We start from the raw sequence: 18,057 nt of genomic DNA, 5'->3' as shown, positions 1-18,057 counted from the left end.
ATGTAGATTATCTTTAACCATTTGTAAAATTACCCACTAACCACCCCACCATTCTCTCCTATGTGTCCCTAAACGCATTGCCTGTTAACAGTATGTCGAATTTTTCAAATTTTATTGCTTTCCCTCAAACAATTATTCCTTGGCCAATGTTTTAGTACCTAGTTTATGATTTATCTAAAATACATCAGTCCATCCATTCCCACCTATGATTGTGTATGTTTATGTAATGATGTTAAAACCTTCACTGACCACAAGCCCTTATTGATGTATAAATGCCCAGTTTTACTTACCCATCCCCCACCCACATGCTAAATCTCAAAGTCAGCATATACCAAAGCTCAAGCTCAGAGGTCTTCAAACTATGGCCCTCCAGTTGTTCACGAACTACAATTTCCATCATGCCTAGTCATGTCTGTGAATGTCAGAGAATTACAAGGCCTCATGGGATGTGTAGTTCTGCAACAGCTGGAGGGCTTTAGTTTGTAAATCTCAGCTCTAGCTGGTGAGTATAATGGGCCATACACACTAGAATATTGTCAGAACAATTTATCCTTCCGATTTACCAAAACCAAATAATATGAGGTCCAACAAACACTTTCAAATCCTATGCAATCTGGTAGGCCCTTGCACTACATAGAAAAGGTAAATCTGCACGAAAAAGTCTTCAGAGAATCTTCTAGTGTGTATGGCCCTTTACAATATAAGAACAATAGGAGGTTGAAAATAAATGTATGTAGATGTTACATCCCCAAATCCAAACCTTTGCCTTCCTGTTGTTTATTTTTTTAACAAGTTGCATAAGCATTTAACAGACAACTGTGTGTGTAATTAATAATGTGATGTGCTCAAGCACTAATTATTTTATTTTTATTTTTTCCCCACAGTTTCCTTCAAACGCAGAGCAATGGCTGGAGATTTCTGATCAATTTCTGGAGAAGTGGAATTTTCCCAATTGTGGGGGTGCTATTGATGGGAAGCACGTCCGCATTGTCCCCCCTCCGAATTCCGGCACATTTTATTATAATTATAAAGGTTTTTTTAGTATAGTCATGCTAGCCATAGTTAATGCAAACTATGAGTTTCTTTTTTTGGATATTGGCAAAAATGGCCGCAATTCGGATGGGGGAGTTATTGATCAGACGGAGTTCGCTCGTCGTCTAAAGAACGGCACTCTGAACCTGCCATCCAGGGAGCAAACTGTTGAGGGTATGAGCTTTGTGTTTATCGCAGATGAGGCTTTTGCGCTTGGGGAGCATCTCATGAAGCCCTACCCTCAGAGGAACCTCACCCCAGTCCAAAGGATTTACAACTACCGGTTGTCCAGAGCTCGCAGAGTTGTGGAGAATGCCTTCGGGATAATGGCCAACCGGTTCCGGATATTCCTGACGTCCATAAACCTGGCACTGTACAAAGTGGATAATGTGGTCTTGTGTTGCTGCATTTTGCACAACTTCCTACGCAGGAATGTACACAATTATGTTTTGCAGCAACTGGATATTGACCCTGCTATGCCAGGTACAAGTGGAGAGGCCCAACCTTCTAGCAAAGTGGAGTCCATGACGTCAATGGAAGTTGGACGGTCAGCATTGGCATCACACAGGGCCCGTCAGATCCGCCAGGAATATCTGGACTATTTCGTGGGGAGAGGAGCTGTGTCCTGGCAGCAATCACTGTCACACACACATTAATCTTGTTAAAGATTTGACACACAAGATAAATGTCAGAGATATCTTATTTTTAAACACATTAAACCAAAATTGCAATGATTCTGTATTGTGGATTCTAATCATTTGGGCACATATGCCAAACATAATTATTTGGGTTAATCATGTGTTATATATGTGTGACTTTGGAAGGGTTAATACATTCATCAGTGTGTTTCTTTACTGTAGTCTCTCACCAGCTGATCCAAAGTGATGATGGCCATGTGTTATTTTTGAGCCAGTGGTGTAAATACAAGGGCCTTCTGCACCCCACAAAATTTACACAAACCCTGTCACATTGAGAACTAGGTCACACCCAAGGTTCATCTAATGTCACCTTACATTGGTGGTTCTTGTCCAGAAGTTGCCCATACTATATATTTAATATAATACATTAGGGTATTAACAACGTACCTACACCTGTTATGTTGTGTTCATTTATGACATCCTTCTCACTGTCCACCAATGTTAGGATATGTCAGTGTTATGTGAAACTTGATCATTGTTCATCTCAAAGTAATATAAGTAATGGAAAGTGAACTAGAGCAACGAACAAGCAATACACTATAGATTACACTGATCTCCCTACACTGATTTCTACTGCCAATATTAATGCCATATTGAATCCTAGGACTGCTAGTACCTTGAGTGTTGAGTCACACTTATGCGATGCGGGAAGTCTGCGACTTTGCATCCTTCCTGCATCGCATAAGGGTGACCCGCCACTTACTTTTTCCACAGGATTGTATTACACAAGTCTGAAGAACTGTGCCATCCAATCCTGATACATCTGAAATAAAGGGTCATGTGCGACTTGTGTGCGTGTTCAGTGTGAATGTAGCCATACAAAGTGTATGTCTCAATTCGCACTGCACTCGCACAAAAGTCGCACATGATGCATTTATTCAGCTGCATCAGGATAGGATTGCACATTCGTTCCCACTTGTATGATCCGATCCTGTATGAAATGTCAGATCGCACTGTGATATGCGTATAAACGGTTGGGATCTTTAACATTTCATTGACACCTCCAGCAACTCGCATATGGCAGTGTCCAAAATGCTTTCATTAACATGTAAATATGGGAATAGGACAGCCATCATACATGTAATGCTTCTTTACACAGCTTTAGATCTCGACCCCCCAACGAAAGTCAAATAAAGAATGGAACACACATTGTTGAATGTAAAAACGTTTTAGTATCAAACATTCACAGGGTTAGGGTTAGGGTGTTGGAAAGTGCTTTTCCCAAACTTGGGTACACTCTTTAACATCTGAGTGTCATAAAACTGGCATAAAATATTCTATAAAAATTGGAACATCCCAATACAAACAGTAAAAACTTTAAAAAAATTTTTTTTTAAATTTGGCAAGCATGTCCACAAAATCACGCATTTTTCCTTGCAATGCCGTTGCAGTCTCTTTTATTTGCTCGAGGTCTGAGCAGCATTGAAGAGCCTCACGGGTCAATTTGGCCAATGTGCAAGTATGTAATACATGATCTGGAAAATAAAATACAACGGAGTCAATGTGAATCACCTACATGAGGTCATAATATAGAAACATTTGGTGTGCAGGTAATCTTTAAATTCCTCTCGAGTTAATACCTACCCTGTTCTTATGCTCTTTTGCCATAGGCTCTTCATCTTCCTCCTGTCCTCCTCCAATGCTGTTGCTGATGATTCTGCCGGTCTCCTGAGCTTACTATATATTCATTAGGGGTGTGAACGCATGATGACGTCATTGTGAGGGCATGGTTGTAATGTATATATATTAAGATGCAGAGACCAGAGACGGGCAGAATGCACGGCAACAGCATCGGAGGAGGACAGGACAGGAGGAAGAAGAAGAGCCTAGGGCAAAAGAGCAGACAACATAAGAGCAGAAGATTGGACAGCAGAAGAGTGGAGAGGAGAAGATCCAAAGAGCAGAGTGGAGAAGACCGGATGAAGATATTTAAGAACATTTCATAAACGTCTCCTGTCGTTATTCACATACACTTCCATTTATGTGGTTAATGTGTAGGGGTACTATGTACCCCATACCCATTCACATAGTGATTGGGGTCTGGGATCTGGGGACCACCCTTTGTTAAAGGTTGCTTCCAAACTCCTAGGAACCCCCTGGACGCATGACCCCCCAAAACCACCAGACAGGGTTGTGGGGATGAGGCTCTTGTCCTCCTCTACATGGGAGTAAGGTGCTTTTGGGTGTGCGGTGCAGAGGCCCCCTGGCCCAAAGCAATAAACCTCCCCCCCATGTTGAGGGCATGGGTCCTGCTGTGGTCCAGGGGGTGTTTGTTCCGCTTGCTCGTTCTCTTTCCTGGCCTGACAAGCTGCAAGCTTGGATAAGGGTCTGGTAGGGGTTTTGGGGGTAACCCACGCTGTCTTTTTGTTGTGGGCCTACCCTCAAACTCAATACCACACACAAAAGGCCTGGTTGTGAACTTGGGGTGGACACCCACGGTGGGTTATTCAATTTGTCTGTGTAGTTCCCCCTCAAAAATCTTCACAGCGCAGGTGGCCCCGCAAGTCAGAGCATCCTGATCCGACTTACGGTGCCACTTCCATTCAAATAAAGAGGCTCCCATAGGGAACTAGTGTTGACAATTGCAGGCTAAAAATAATACTGATATAAATCATTATGAAAAAACCTACGTGGGCACACAATTGGCTCTTGGACACTTGGTCCTGGTTCCTCCACAGTTTCGGAAGTGGCTTCCACGCTGCTTGCCAAGTTGCCAGGAGATCGGGGTTCTGACATGGCTGGGGATGCCACATCCTGGCATGACGCAACATCTGCAATGTAAATTTGTAAGGGAATACAAGAATATAAGGTTAAACAATCATTGCAAATACACATATTTCTATGATCCCACTACACAAAAATCTGTGCCTACAAACCTTCATGTTGCTCTGGTGTCTCATCACTTGTTGGCTCCACCAGAATCACCTCAGGAATAATGTCTTCATCTACATAATACAAAAAAGTTGCCATATCATAAAAGTCACAAGAGGTACATTTGTTAGGACATGGTGCCCTGCTTGATAGCTCTTTTAGTAACAAATATGAAGACATGTACATAGTTATCTATGAAAAATATGGTACATTAATGTTTGACAGTGCATAGGAACCAATTACCTTTAGTGGAATCTGTGCCACCTTCTGGGCCCATGTCCTCATCTTCTTCGGCAACTGCCGATGGAGCTGCCAGACCTCTCCTCCTCCTTTCCCATAGTTTGGCACGGAGTTTTCGTTTTTCTCCTATTTAAAGGTTTGATTAATAATCTGTGATTAATAGGAATGTTTGCAGAGAAGATTCGTGCAGGAAAGAACGTTCGTTGCAACACAATACATATATTTTTAACTATGGCTTCCTGACTTTTAATGTCATATACTAAAACATCAACAATAGATCGATCAAATCACGACATGACAACTAAAATGAGTAATCTAACTTTTTACATAGACATTATAATCTAGACATGTTAATACAACATACACCAAATTATAAAAAACATATTGCATGTTTAAAAAAAAAAATAAAAAAAAAAACTTACTTTTTTTCAGAATCCGATGGATTTGGGAAAGCTGATCCTGCTCACGGTGTTTGAGGTCAGACCACCGTTTCCGAATCTGATCTTTCGATCGCTCAACACCGAATTTTTTCAATAAACAGGCCACCACCTTATCCATGATGCCATCTTTCCTGGCATTGGGCCGCTCGTAATTAGCCAACTTGCCATCATAGTCCATTTTTTCTAAAATGGAGACCATCTCCACCATTTCTGGCTTTGTCATGGGTGTAGCCCTTGATTTTCTGGTGGCCCAATCACTTCGGCCCCCACTTGATGAACTCTGAGATCTTTCAGACATTCTTCTTGATTAAAAGATTGTTCCACTGCTTCAGGTGTGAGTGTCGCATGTAGGCCTGATCTTCAGCACGTACACACCCCTGCACAAGCCCGCCACTGGAGGAGGAGTTGACGCGTGCGCTGTATTTAAAGGACGCCAGATCGTTTGGCCGACGATTCGCTAGCGGACATATCGAGGGTTGGAGCACGATCGAGCGGCGAATCACGACTTTTCCCCACAAACAAAGGTACGACTATTTTAATAGAAAGTGTGTGTTTTGGGCCCTATACAGCTTTTATTAGGAATATCTTTATTATGTGCCTAAATACATGCTATTTTAATATGTTTTGTGTTGTGTTGTGTCTTGCAGGCATATACTGTCCTGCAATATGGTGGACAATTACACCACCCACAACTTTCTCATCAGTTTCATTGATGAGTACAGGCAACTGCCGTGTTTGTGGCAAGTCAAGTCGGCTGAATATAAAAATAAAAAACTAAAAAAACAGGCCATGGACCATTTGGTGGCCTTCTACAAGCCCGTCTGTCCTGGGGCAAATGTGGACTATGTAAGGCGAAAAATTAACAGCATTCGCACTGCCTACAGGCGGGAGGTAAAAAAAAATAGAAGATTCCACCCAGTCTGGAGCAGGTGCACAGAAGATACATGTACCACGGCTGTGGTACTATGATAACCTGCGATTCCTGTCCGACACCTTGGAATCCAGGCCATCCATATCAACACTGCCTTCTACTTCGGCAGAGGGCTCAGTGTCGGTTGATCCAAGCCAGGATGAGGATTTCCTGGAGGAGAGTTTTACTCAGGTATGGCATTTCACAATATATTGTCTGCTAAAATTTAATCATGTAACAAAATTATAAGCTAAACCATAATTGACCCTTTATGTAAACGGGCATAGCAAGGGGTTGGCATGACAGGCAACTGCCAGGGGCGCAGGCCAAGGGGGGTGGGTCACAAAAACATTGGCATTGGTTTATTGTTTTTTTGAACAATCCACTCAGCCTGCACACCCCAGAACCCCCAGTTTGCAGGCGGATTCATGCAGGTGTAAAACATTGAGAGCTGCTTCATGCAGGTGTAAAACATTGAGAGCTGCTTCATGCAGGTGTAAAACATTGAGAGCAGCTGAGCCAAAAAAACAGGAGACTGAGACTGCCTCTCACTGCATCCCCAGCACACCTCCGGTCTTACAAACAGTGCTGCATCCCCAGCACACCTCCGGTCCTAACAAACACTGCTGTAGCCTCAGCATTCCTCTGGCTCAACCTTTTTTAATACAAAACTAACAGCTCCTGCAAATGATACATCCATCCTTGCTTCCATGTCTCTGGTCTCTCACTCTGGGTCAGCAAGGCAGGTGGCTCCCTTATTCCTGTTTACCTGCACCGCTTCACCCTCAATGCCCTACATCAAAGCCCTCTGCAAGTTCAGGCCCCTCTCTCTCTCTCCAACCCCCCTCCTCTCTCTCTCACACCCCCTCTTTCTCTCCCTCTCTCTAGCTCTCAACCCTCTCTTTCTTGTTTTTCACACCTGAGACAATGATTGCCCACTAGAGAGCTCTACACTGGGCAAACAAGGGGCAAATGAGAAACTTTTGATGCCCTTTAATTTTTTTTTGGGGGGTGGGTTACATTTTTACATTGATCTTGGGGGGAGGGGGGGGGGGTTGTTGCCAAATACAGCTCCTCAACAAGGGCACTGGAGACCCTAGATACGCCACTGTATGTAAAGTCTGCTATTTGTTCACAATAATATAACAAACATGACTTTTTATATACACTATAACATTCTAATCAATTGTTAATTTCATCAACAGGGAAGTGTCACTGAGGAGGAGCCAGGTTGCAGCCAGGAGCCTGGGGAGCCTGAGGAGCCTGAGGAGCCTGTGGAACTATTTCCACCACCACCTCCTCCTGCCAAACGGAGGCAAAAGAGGAAACACATCGACGACATCACCGATGAATTTATACAGGAGGCCACCATAGCCCTACGTAGGAAACCGGAGGCCAATGAGTCCTTCGGCAACATGACTGCCAAAATTTTAGATAAGGTGGACCTCAGGCAGTGTCAGTATGCCAGAAAAATTATTCTGGATGTGCTGCAAAACGCTGAAAAAAGCATCCTTAATGAGCACAGCCATGCATGCCAGGAGCACCCGTGCCCTCCACCTCCACAACAGCCACCACCTCGCCAAATGCCACATGGCCAGTGGCAATATGGCCAGCAGGATCCAAACCTGCCCTCATGGCAACCTGATTTCAGTTACCAGCAACTTTAATTTTTGTAACCCCCTATTATTTATTTTACCCCTGTTTGCCAGTTTCTATTTTAATTTTGTCCTAAATGGACCTTTTTTATGTTTAGTTTTTTATACGGAGAGTATTGATGTTTTCATGTTTTTTTTTCTGAGATACAAAAAATAAAGAAAATTGAAAATAAAAAATGGCCTATCTGAATTTGTTAACATGTTTAATATTGTGCATAACCTGAAAAATATGTTTTAGACATTAATTCAGACAAGAATAAAGGGTCATATCAATAGTTAGATCTTTGCTGTTAAAAAAATAATAATGGTGAAGAGTTCAAATTATTTAATTATAAAATTTGATAGAACAGATAGAATAGACAAACATTATCTTCATCATAACAGAACACATGCCTTTTTATTAGAAAAGTATGGCATTATGAGCAGCATCTTCCTTCTTCTCACATTTATCAAGATGAGCATGTGCTCCGCATTTCACCTATTTCTTGGACTTCCGCGAGCCGAAAGTTCTTTCTGAATAAAATGTTGAGTTTACTAGAGAAAATTCTTCCGGGAACTCATTTGGTTTGATCATGCGTGTTGGGATTTGTAGCTGTGTGTCGGCAGAATTCTGTACTGACTGGCGAACAATCGTCCGTTCTGGTGTCCGCAGACAAAAATTTTCATGTTTGCAAGAAAGACTCTTGTCCGCAGAATGTGCGCAGACAGCTGTCGGAGGCACCATACTAACAAGCGTACAATCGGCAGATCTTTCGTCCGCCGACGTTTGTATGACGACGATCGGTACGTGTGTACGGGCCTTTAGATTGTAAGCTCCTTGAGGGCAAGGACTGATGTGAATGTGCAATGTATATGTAAAGCGCTGCGTAAATTGACAGCGCTATATAAGTACCTGAAATAATAATGTACAAGAGCTGTTTTACATACCAACGGATTTGTATTTCTGTACATTTAGTCCTTAGATTTGTACAGCTTTACAACAAAGCACAGCTGTATCTGGCTAGGGAAACGGCCAGATATTTCTCCACTTCTGGACAGGAAGGTTTTCCCCTAATGACCAGACCATTTCTTGTGATACTGTACTGCGTTACTTTAACAGGGAATTGCGCGGTTGTGCGACGCTGTACCCAAAAAAAAATGTATGTACTTTTTTTCCTACCAAAGGAGCTTTCGTTTGGTGGTATTTGATTACCTCTGGGATTTTTATTTTTTGCGCTATAAACAAAAAAATAGCGACAATTCTGACAATTCTAAAAAAAAAAAAAAAAAAAAACATTTTTTACATTCTGCTATATAAAAAAAAAAATTAAAAATCAAATGTTTTCATCATTTTAGTCCAATTTGTTTTCTGCTACATACTTTAGGTAAAAAAAAAATCCCAATAAGTTTATAATGATTGGTTTGCACAAACGTTATCGCGTCTACAAACTACGGGAAAAATTTATGTCATTTTTATCTATTTTATTTTTTTTTTAGCGATCAACGATTTTTTGCGGGAATGTGACATTGCGGCGGACAGATCGGACCCCTAACTGACATTTTTGGGGGGACCAGTGACATTACTACATTAATCAGTGCTAAAAATATGCACTGTTACTGTAATAATGACACTGGCAGAGAAGGGGTTAACACCAGGGGGGATCAAAGGGTTAAATGTGTCCCTAGAGGGTGCTTTCTAACTGTGAGGGGGTGGGCTTTCTGCATGAACACAGAGACCTGTGTTCTGAAATAAGAGGAACACAGGATCCTTTCGTTCATAACTGACAGAACAGTGGTCTGCTGTGTTTACAATGGCTGCCGTTCTGTCTCCACGGGGAGAGATCGCGGGCCCGCAAATTGGCTTCCCCTTTGGCGCCCCCGCTAGCGGTCCCGTGAAGCGACGTTCAGGTACCGTGCCGACCTGCCGCAGCATATGTACGGCAGCTGGTTGGCAAGTGGTTAAATATTATTAACTCAAAACCCAAAATGTGATATATTGCAGCTTACCAATCATTAGATGTGGTGGCTGCATTTGTTTTCTTTTCTTAGGCTTTTCCCCTCTGTTTTTTCACCTGGTGATCTGGCTAGTAACATACCTTCTGTGTTGGAGTGCCTCAAATCTGAAAGAAATAGCATGGGGGGCGCCTTTGGACAGCAGTATTAACAGTCTGGTGGGGGGGGGGTGTTAGATGCACTAGCAGATTTAAAGAAAATTGAAGCTTAACTCCAGCCAATACAGCAACAGTTTATTTCCTTTTAGGATAAAGGTTTTATAGCACCCCTGTCTGTGATAAATGGTTTGCCTAAACTCTCTCACTGCTGTATCTGCAGGACAGCTTGGTCTGTTGAAAAACAACAGACATACTGGCCAGATCACACGTGAAAATGAAGGGGAGAAAGCCTAACAGAAGAAAAATGCAGCCATCAGATCTAAGAATTGGTAAGCTGCAATATAATAAATGTTTGCTTTTAGGTTTAATAAGGCTTTAGGTAGCATTTACGGGTCCTGTCCTTCTCCATCCCTAGCCTGGGGTTGGACAGTAAAAAGAGAAGCAGCAGCTTCTCACTCTGCCCTCTCCTCCTATTAGCATTACTCTTGTTAGCACATGAGCACTGCATCTTTGGTGGTAATAGGAACTTGCATTAACCACTTGCCGACCAGTCACGTTGACTGTACTGCGGCAAAGTGGCTCGTTCCCGTCCAGCGAACGGGGAATAGAGTTTGGAGATCCGCCCGCTTGTGTAAACAGAGGGGGCGGATCTCCTAAGTGACAGGCAGGGTCAGATTGCAGGGTTCAGCATAGCTGAACATGCGATCTGTCCCTGTGTCACACAGTCACCTCCCCCCACACACGTTAGTAAGCACCAGGCATACATTAACCCCTCCCTCTCCAATAAAATTAACCCCTTCCCTGCCAGTGTCATTTTTACAGTAACAGTGCATATTTTTAGCACTGATTACTATAGAAATGTCACTGGTACCCCCAAAAGTGTCAAAAATGTCAGTCAAGGGTCCGATCTGTCCGCCGCAATGTCGCAGTCCCGCAAAAAAAAAAAAATCGTAGATCGCCGCCATTACTCGTTAAAAAAAAACACCAAAAATTACAGAAATCTTTCCCTTAGTTAGTAAACGCAATAACTTTTGCGCAAACCAATCAAAATACGCTTATTGTGATTTTTTTTACCAAACATAGGTAGCAGAAAACAAATTGGCCTAAAATGATAAAAAATTTTGATTTTTACATTTTTTTGGGGGGGAGTTTCATATAAAAAAATGTGAAAAATATTGTTATTTTTTCAAAATTTACACTCTTTTTTTGTTTATAGCGCAAAAAGTAAAAATCGCACAGGTGATCAAATACCACCAAAAGAAAGCTCTATTTGTGGGTAAAAAAGGATGTACATTTTGTTTGGGTATGGCGTCGCACGACCGCGCAATTGTCAGTTAAATTCGCACAGTGCCGAATCGCAAAAAGTGGCCTGGACGCAAGACAGCAAAATCCTCTGGTGGTAAAAAAAATAAAAATAAAAAGAAATTATGTAATAAATACAGAGCCACATTAATTACCATTGTTTTTTATATTTGTGCAGAGTTCAAATTTAATGCACATTATCACATGTGCTGTGCCGTAAACAAGTCTATTTACACCAGTTAAACTTAAAAAAGTTCAGCAATAATAAGCTTTGAAGGAAATAAAATCGCTTTCAATGCCCCATGGAAATATCCTAATAGTATCTCACTGAAAGAAAAAAGCCTGTTTTATAAGGTTTGGAATAAACAGCAAAACACAATTCTGGCAGCATGAATATGGGCTAATATGAACAAGTACATGTTCCAGCACTTGACTCCACTAATCCCCCCAGTTGGATGCGTGCCGCGCACTGCCCAGCCAACCAGCACAGCTCCTTACCTTCTCATCCACTCACCCGCCTGCCCACTAGCTCACCTGCTGCTACAGGCTGAAGAATGAAAGGGAGGTTGGCTAGGTCTGCTCCACCTCCTCCCCATGTCCCCCTCTGCCTGCCCACAACCCCTGGGATGCAGCCAATCCTGTGGCTGTGAATTGCTTGTGTGAGCAGGAATTTTAAAGCAGTAATCCTGCTGTCACTGCCTGAGATTCTGAAGAGCAGCCAGCCTCCGGTGAGTGAACTCTTCCTCTTTCTTCCATGTTTCATAGTAATCCCTCCTTCCTACTTTCCATGTGCCATAGTGATCCTTCCTGCCTTTCATGTGCCATAGTGATCCCTTCTTCCTGCCTTCCATGTGCCATAGTGATCCCTTCTTCCTGCCTTCCATGTGCCATAGTGATCCCTTCTTCCTGCCTTCAATGTGCCATAGTGATCCTCCCCTCCATGTGCCATAGTGATCCCTTCTTCTTGCCTTCCAGGTGTCGTAATGATCCTTCCTGCTTTCCATGCGCCATAGTGATATTTCCTTCTTGCTTTTCATGTGCCATAGGGATCCCTTCTTCCTGCCTTCAATGTGCCATAGTAATCATTCCTGCCTTCCATGTGTCAGTGATCCTTCCTTCTTTTCATGTACCATAGTGATCCTTCCTTTGCATGTGTCATAGTGATCCTTTCTATCTTCAATGTTCAATAGTAATCCTTCCTGCCTTCCATGTGAAAGTGATCCTTCCTTCAGTCCATGTACCACAGTGATCCTTCCTTCCTGCCATGTACCATAGTGATTCTTCCTCCCTTCCATGTACCATAGTGACCCTTCCTTCCATGTACCATAGTGATCCCTCCTGATACTAATATCGAATTCAACAATGGGTACTAAAACATTAGATTTTTTTGGTGCGATTCTGGAAATGCTTTCTGTTTGTGTAGCTACGTATCGCAAGTGATGTCATTTACGTGTGATTATCTCATTGTGTACGAGGCATTAGCATTATGCGTAGTCTTTGTCTATCGATTTTTAGCGAACGCATACTGTACTGATTAACTGATTGTCATTTGCTAGGATATCGTACGAGAAAAGTTTTCGGGTTTCTCCCTTCAGATATTGTTGGACGAACTGTCATGATCAGCTGTCGAAAATTGTGTACTAACGATCAGATTATCGTGCGATCAATTCAAAAACTATTTTTTCCTTCTGCTTATCTGATCGTGTGTACGAGGCATTAGACAAGCCCCTGAGCTTCAAAAGGTGTTAGCCACAGCTGATGTGTCCTATGTGGTGCCCACAACTTCCACAGAGCTAGTTTCATCTGGATGAGAAAGTTACTACAAATCCCACCCCTGTGCAGGCTGAATTCTAGGACTTATACAGGACCAGTAAGGAGTATGAGAAGGGGAGATCAGACTAGTGTCTTGTGTTTCAGTGTGATCTAGACCAGTGGTTCTCAACTCCGGTCCTCGGGACCCACCAACAGGCCAGGTTTGCAAGATAACTAAATTACATCACAGGTGATCTAATTTGCTGCTCAGTGATTGCAGTATTCTAGTCTGCATCCCCCAAGGTAATACTTAAAATCTGGCCTGTTAGTGGGTCCCGAGGACCGGAATTGAGAACCACTGATCTAGACTGAAAGATCTGGTTTACAAATTGCCAGATTTATTCGTTTACAGAGGCACAAGGGTTGATTTAATAAAAGAAATTAGACTGTTCACTCTGCCAGGGAAGTTGCACTTTGGAAGGTAGGTTTACCCAGAGGTTGGTAAAGGTGGTGAAATTTCACTTTGCAAAAAATACCCAATCACATGTACGGAAAATTAAAAAAAATAGCATTTTTGCTAACTAGTGCAATTGGATGAAGGAATTCAGCAGAGCTTCACCTCAATCACTAAGCTGTGGGGAAAATTCCCCAATGTCATGTGCAACTTCCCTTGCAAAGTGAATAGTCTATTTAATCAGCCCTTCAAAGTCTGCTACATGTCAGTTACTGTTGCAGTGGGTTTTACTGTGGTTATGTGCTGCTCCACCTAACTCCTCTCACAGGCCAGTGCAGAGCAGAGTGCAAAAAAAACAAGGATGTTGATTTTTTCCTCCATTTTTACGGTACAATACCCCAGACAAATGTTAAAACAAGTTCTATGCAGCATTTAATTAATGGCTCCAAGTAGACATGCCACATCAAGGACACAGCAAAGAGCAAAGCCAGGACTATGCCAAACTAGGATTAGAGATTATTCCTGAAACGCGTCATCCAGTATATCATTTGTATGATTATTATTGTAAGGAGGATCTACTTTGGGTGTGCTTCTGCCTTCTATTACCTAGAGCTGGAGAGCAAAGCAAAGAGGAGCATGGCTTTGCAGTGATATTATTTAAGAAATGACCAATATACATCCCATATATTCAATTACAACCAGAAAAGAAAGAAGCCACACTCCAGAGCAAAGTTTTAATCTTTTTTTTTTTTTTTGATAGATCCGATGTACAGCAAACCTGTAAAGTCAGGTGTCCCAATACTTTTGACAATATAGTGTATTTTTCACCAGCATCTGTTCATAGTTAAAGATCATACATACAACAGTACTGAAAATTGGATAATTTATACTCAATATCACAAAACAAAACCATCAAACATTAATACAAAGGTATTCAAAACACGTATTATTATTATTACACAGGATTTATATAGCGCCAACCGTTTGGGCAGAGCGTAACAAAATGAAGGCAGACATTACAGTTACAATACAATTTGGTACAAAAGGAATCAGAGGGCCCTGCTCAGAGCTTACAATCTAAAAAAATTAAAGCACACATTTCATTGGAACGGCACCAAACAAAAGTTCCAGCATCATCACCCTGCCCAATGCAGATTCGGGATTCATCACTGAATATCACTTGCAGTCTATGATTTAGCCCTCTATAACCTTGTTTTTTTTTTTCTGTTTTGGGTGTGAATGATGGTTTTCATTTGGCTTTTCTGTATGTAAATCCCATTTCCTTTAGGCAATGTCTTACAGTTTAGTCACAGACATGGACTACAGTTTTGGACCATTTGCTCCTTATTTGTTTTGTTGTGCATTTTGTGTTTTCAATGCATATTGCTTTAAGTCTTCAATCTTGATGCTTTGATGTCTTCCTCGTTCTAACAGTTTGTTTCCCTTTACCAACCTTCCCATTTGATTTCATTAGGTAAACCATATTTATTAAAAACAGGAAATCAGAATTCAGCACTTTGGCATGGCAGTATTGTAAAAACAAGGCAGCGACAGAGTATCTGTTCATTAGCGCTGCAGGTAGAGTACAACAGAGAACACTTTCAAGCCTGGATTCACACTACTGCAAACACAGACATCGCATGTGATTCACACCACATTGCTGTGCAGGTCACATGCGATGTCTGTGCAATGCAACTTCAGCCATACAGTTGTATGGCTGAACTCGCATTGGATTCGCACAAAAGTGCAGGAACCTTTTTTTCCCTGCACTGGAATCATGTGTGTGAACACCCATGCGATCCGATTCCTGTCAAAATTCACAGTTCGCACTGCGATCTGTAAACTGATCTCGGGGTGTCATTAACTTTGTATGGTAGGGCAGTGTGAACAGCCTGCGGGGGAGAGGCAATGCGGGAACCCACACTAGAATCGCGCTGATTCCCGCATTGCAGTAATGTGAACCCAGGCTAAAGGTGGAGCAAGGGAAAATACAAGAATGCCCCAACAACCAAATGGAAACAGATATTTGCTGCCTCTACTAGAAAAGTGATCAGTGAGATCCATTTGGCTCCTCTGGGTAATAATCCATATTCGATTTTTCCACAAAACCAATCTGTACAGCACATAATACATAAACATTGACATTCACATACAGGTAAGGCACTAGAAGAATAGATTATCCATTCTGGCATTAGAACATACTCAAATAGGATTGACACAGATGTTTATACCTGAGAAGGCCAGGCTTCCACCGCAGAGAAATGCCCCCCTATTATTATCTCTGTGTGTTCACCTTCATTTAGCTAACCTTGGAAAGACTGATAGAAAAGCAGCACCTTTAGCAATAAAATGTGATTTTTGCCCTAATATCCATGTCCGCAAACCTAAAATAATTGTGAATGGTACAATGGTTTCATAATCACCCTGCTCAAATTCATTAAAGCTAAACTCCAGGCCCATATTCTTCATTAGTCACAAAGGATATAAACCCACTTTGTGTGCAACAAATGCCTTCACAAAGTTAATAACGTGTAAAAGGATGAGTGACCTCATCACTGTGCTGTACACAGCCTATGCAGAAGCCTTGGGAGGGGCCCTGCATGTCTCAACCATTACAGGCTGCCTGCAGATAATACAGGAATGGGCGGATTCAAGACCAGTCACCCTGTACAAGGGAGAGAGCAGCAGTGAGTGGTCTTTATTACAGGAAGCTCCTGCAAAGAGGCAAAGTTTCAGTTTTACGTTAATATTTCAATTTTAAAAACTTTAAAGGATGTGTCTTCAACAAATGGGTTTGGAAAAACGCTATTACCATGTAAAAGTAGCATTGACATCACTGCACTGTACATAGCTTGTGCAAAGAGCAGAGCTGTGGGAGGGACCTAACACGTCCCACCCACTACAGGCTGCCTGCAGAAACCAGAAGGGGGTGGAGACAAGACCAGTCACCCCGTACAGGGAGAGAGAGCAGCAGTGACCGGTCTTTATTACAGGAAGCTCCTACACAGAGGTAAAGTTCACACTGCATTACTGCACAGATCTGGAAGAAATACACCAAGCACGCCATGATTCAAGAAGAAATAAAAAAAAAAAAAAAGGCCTTTTGTTTATCCTGAAGTTTAGCTTCAATGCAGGCTGCAAGGTTCCAAAAATTTGTTATAAATGTACTTTTTTTTTTTTTTTTTTAATAGGCTCAGTGTCGTTTTTAACTATTCTAAGGCCCAGCAGACAATAACTGTCAATTTCTAAAATAAGTATCCTTATTTGGGTATGTTGGCTTTGTGGCCTAATGGGGACTTATCTTAACCTGGTGCCAACCCTTGCCACCACTATTTTGTTGCAACTGTGAATACTGCCAGGAATTGTGACCTAGTTCACATAACAGCACACATCCCAATCCTGCATCTCCTGCAGCTAGAAAGAGTTGCAATGTTGAGGGTAGGGACTGATGTGAATGTACAATGTATATGTAAAGCGCTGCGTAAATTGACGGTGCTATACAAGTACCTGAAATAAATAAATAAAATATGGAGACTGAGAAGTATATGGTAGCAGCTGTCATATACAAATGTGGCTTTGCTTTACACCTCAGCACTGCCTGGAAAGAGATGCTATTGGAAATCGGCTGTCCAGAAGATCTATATTAAAGCATAAGGAGAGCAAAAAGAGCCCATCCAGGAATTAAAAGCCTTTTGAGCAGCCAACCCCTCCATTAGTAACAAGTCCACTATTAGTGCCCACGCAGGTACCACAAAAGGAGCCACAGGCACAGAATATATGACATTTGGTTTATGAGGGGTGTGGGGGGGGGGGGGGGGTTCTGTTATTTTAAATGTCTTTTTAAGCATACACAAGCATTTAACTCTTGCAGTACGGGGATAAAGACACTGCAAGGATCATTTTTGATTTGCTCAACTGCTCACATTAAAGATTACTTAACCCATCTCCATCTCAGTTTATTATTGTAAATTATTTTACAATCTTACACTATGTTAATGTAATTAGTGTTACGGTTAAAATAGAAATATTAGCAAAAATTCTTTTAGAAATCATAAAATAAGTTTGAAAAATGACATTTGAGAGCAATGTTAGTTTTCTCAATTATTAAGCACTACTAAATAGTGATCCTGACCACTTGTAAGATTCGTGACTAAGCATCAGCATATCACAATTTTTTTTTTGCATATGCAAATCTTACTATGAAAGTGTGCTGCAGTCACATTCTGCTGTACACAGTCCTAAGGCTTCATTCACACCTGAGCGGATCATTTTCAGGTGTTTTTTTGCAGGTGTTGACATCTAAAAAAAACATTTGTAATCTGCCAAAAAAGAAGCTCGTGTACTTTTTTGAGCTTCAGGCATTTTGCTTCAGGTGACAAAATGCTCATATGTGAACAGGGTCCATTGAAATGAATGGGATTTTGCTTGTTGGGCGTTTTGAGACTTCAGAGATGAGCGTTTTACGAGCTGAAAAATGCTCAGGTGTGAACAGGGCCTAAAGATAAAACAGCCGCATCGCAGAGTTAAAGGAGCAGCAATGAATTTCTAGCTGCAAGAGAGCAGCACCAAAATCTAAGTTGCAACAGCTTTCAAAGATACACAGCGTTAATAAA

Source organism: Pelophylax lessonae (genome assembly GCF_965119305.1).
Source record: "Pelophylax lessonae genome assembly, chromosome: 2".
Taxonomy (NCBI): domain Eukaryota; kingdom Metazoa; phylum Chordata; class Amphibia; order Anura; family Ranidae; genus Pelophylax; species Pelophylax lessonae.
This window is presented reverse-complemented; position numbering follows the sequence as displayed.